The sequence below is a fragment of the Peromyscus californicus genome, unplaced genomic scaffold (assembly GCF_007827085.1).
Source record: "Peromyscus californicus insignis strain IS unplaced genomic scaffold, ASM782708v3 Scaffold_3__1_contigs__length_106647218, whole genome shotgun sequence".
Classification (NCBI taxonomy): Eukaryota; Metazoa; Chordata; class Mammalia; order Rodentia; family Cricetidae; genus Peromyscus; species Peromyscus californicus.
Genome location: NW_026294551.1, coordinates 41,583,283 through 41,586,233, shown reverse-complemented (window position 1 = coordinate 41,586,233; position 2,951 = coordinate 41,583,283).

The following is a 2,951-nucleotide window of genomic DNA, read 5'->3' as shown; positions in this document are numbered from 1 at the left end:
TCTCTCCAGCCCTAGCAATACTATTATTAACACAATAATGCCCATTTCCTTCTTCTTCCTTCCTTTCTTCCCTCCCCCTCCCTCCCTCCCTTCCTCCCTCCCTCCCTCCCTCCCTCCCTCCCTTCCTTTCTTCTTCTTCTTCCCTTGCACCCCAGACCAGGAAGAGAGAACTCTATGGACCCAATTCTCCTGGGACTGTCTGGAGACACAGCTCTTCTTGGCTGCGCATGTGTATTTCCAGGAACATGGCCATTCTGAGACGTAGATTCCAATGTGAGAAGCCACCATTCTGCCTCTAGCTGAAAAGGACGGAAGGAAGAAGCCCATCGCCATGCAGACGAGTCTCCAGCTCCCTCGGAAGTCTGTCCTTCTAGAGAGCCTGGGTGGGCAGGAGTTTGTTATGTAACTTGAATTTCTTGTTAGGATTTTCACATCTAGCTTTCATTACCAGGCTTCGTAAGAAAGCAGAAGAGCTCAATGTAAAAGGTTTAAATGCATTTTTTTTTTTTTTTTACAAAGATAGACAAGTCAGGGGCTCTGGCACATTCTTTACTCTGTGATTCTCAAGAACAAAGATAAATGGGAAAGAAAGATTCTATTTTTATACCTTGGAAGCACTTGCTTTAGGTCAGAAAAATAGCCAGTCAGGATGTTTAGTCCTGTCAATACAGCTTAGACCAGGCCTTTCTTTTTCTTTTTGTGCTTAAAAAAAATTAATTGGGGAGCTGAGCAGGTAGGGAGAAAGGAGGTTGCAGGAGGCATAGGAGCTTGCCTGACTATAAAGGGATCATGAATGTGGGACTCCTAAGGCAACGAAAAAAGCAAACAGGCTCCCAGATCAGAGAAAGCTCAGTCCGAACCTCGCCTCATTCCTTGCTTTCTGCAGGACTCTGAGCAAGGAGTGACAATGTTCTGAGCCTTTTGTTTTCCCATCTGTGTAATGGGGATAATACCTTATGTGTGAGAACAATTCCGTGTCATCCAGTCCCTGATGCAAAGAACAAGGCATCCAGTACTGAATGGACACAAAATGTATGCTGAAACCAACACCTGGAACACACATGGAAAATATTCAAAGGGAAAACAACACCTCCATCCAAGAGCACAGCTCAAGTAGAACCCAGAAGGCAGGAACCGAGCCTGCCCACCTTACCAGTTATACCGAGATTTGTTCAGATTAATGATGGAAAGACGAGCCAGGAAAGGATGAGAAGCATTTTGTTCTTATTAAATATATTCCCATGTCTATGCCAAGAGCTTTGAGTTAGCTTAAATCACATATATGGATAAAATAAGAAATGAACTTTTTAAAGATGCCCACAAAGGCTGGGAAGGCATGCACAAAATGACTCAAGCTAATGTTGTTGTGGAGTTCAAGGGCTGAGTTTGGAGGTCCATGGCAAACAAGCCCAGGGGGAGAGGAAGAGGTTAAATGACAGTGATCTGAGAGAACCTTCTGTTGCATTCAGGAAGGAATCCATCACAAACCACAAAGGAGTCAATGACATCGACCTAGCACCTGCCATAGAGGACCCCATAATGAAGAATGGCGTCCACTGCTGCTCTTTTACAACCACTGAAGTGTCATTTGGCCTCCACCTATTGAGTCTCCATGAAGAAACACAAAAGGCCTAGCCATCATGGTGGGCTACTTGTTTTGATATCAAAAGATGCGGACTTTCTGGGTCTGGCTCATTCCACTTAACCTAATGAACCCAGGCTCCATCCACGTCTCTGCCAATGTCAGGATTTTATTCTTTATGGTCAAATACAATTCCACTGTAGCACATTTTCTTAATTATTCATCTGTTGGTAGATATCTAGGCCAGCCTCACAACTTAATTATTGTGAAAGTTCAGCAATAAACATGGTATGTTAACTTGAAAAGTTATTAAAAAAAAAAAAGACTTGGCCTTGTACTCCACTTTTACTGCTCTCTGACGGCATGAATTTTTGACTCAACATACTCACACTGGGTTTTCTCCCTCCCTCCCCATGGTTTGAATCATGTTGTGTGCCAAAGGACATATCCACCCAGCTTGGAGCTGGTGCTGAGTAGACCATTCATAAGTTGGATCAGACTCATTCTCCTTCCATTAATAGAGTGTAGCTGCATGTGGATTTTCTAGGAGAATATATGCCAATGAGCTAATTCAGTTTTTTTTTCAGACCATCTGGTGTTTAGTTTCATATTTATTAATCTTTGGAAGGCCCCAGGGAGAGAGTTCTGGAACATAGATGTGAACGTGCCTTTCCGTGTCTTTTAACTATGTACAAAATGAACCAAGAGTCCTTGGCTGGTGGAGTGGTTTGGATGAGAAATGTCCCCTATAGGCTCATGTATTTAAATCCTTGGTCTCCAGGTGGTGACTGTTTGGGGGTGGTTACAGACCCTGTGGGAGGTAGACTCTTGTTGGAGGAAGTATGCCATTGGGGAGATGGGCTTGGAGAGTTTATAGGCTGGTCCCGCTTCCTGTTCCCTTTCTTATTCCTGAGCGTGGATGTGATCAACCTACCTCCTATTCCTGCTGCCATGCTTTTCCTGGCTGTAGACATGTCTTCCCACCACAGTGGACTCTGCCTCGCTGGAATTGTGAGTCAAGGTAAGCCCTGTCTTCTTTCAGTTGCTCTTGGCAGAGTGTCTTAGCAGAGCCAGAAGTAACTGACACAGCTGGGCACTCACAGCTCCTCTGCTCTCCTCAGCCTCTTCTGCCCAACAAGCCCTCTGAGTTCTTGGCATCTTAAGCCATTGGACTGTCCCTGCACACGGTGGGTTTGCATGGGCTTCTCCCTCTGCTTTGGAGCATCCCTTTTCCATGTCTTCATGGTCAGCTTGGCACCCAAACTCATTCCTTCGTCAAGATTATTCAAAAGGCACCTAGCCTGCTAGCGATCTCTGACTACCCAGAGTTAGTCCGGCCCTCCCTGAATATTGTAGGTGACTCTTCTTT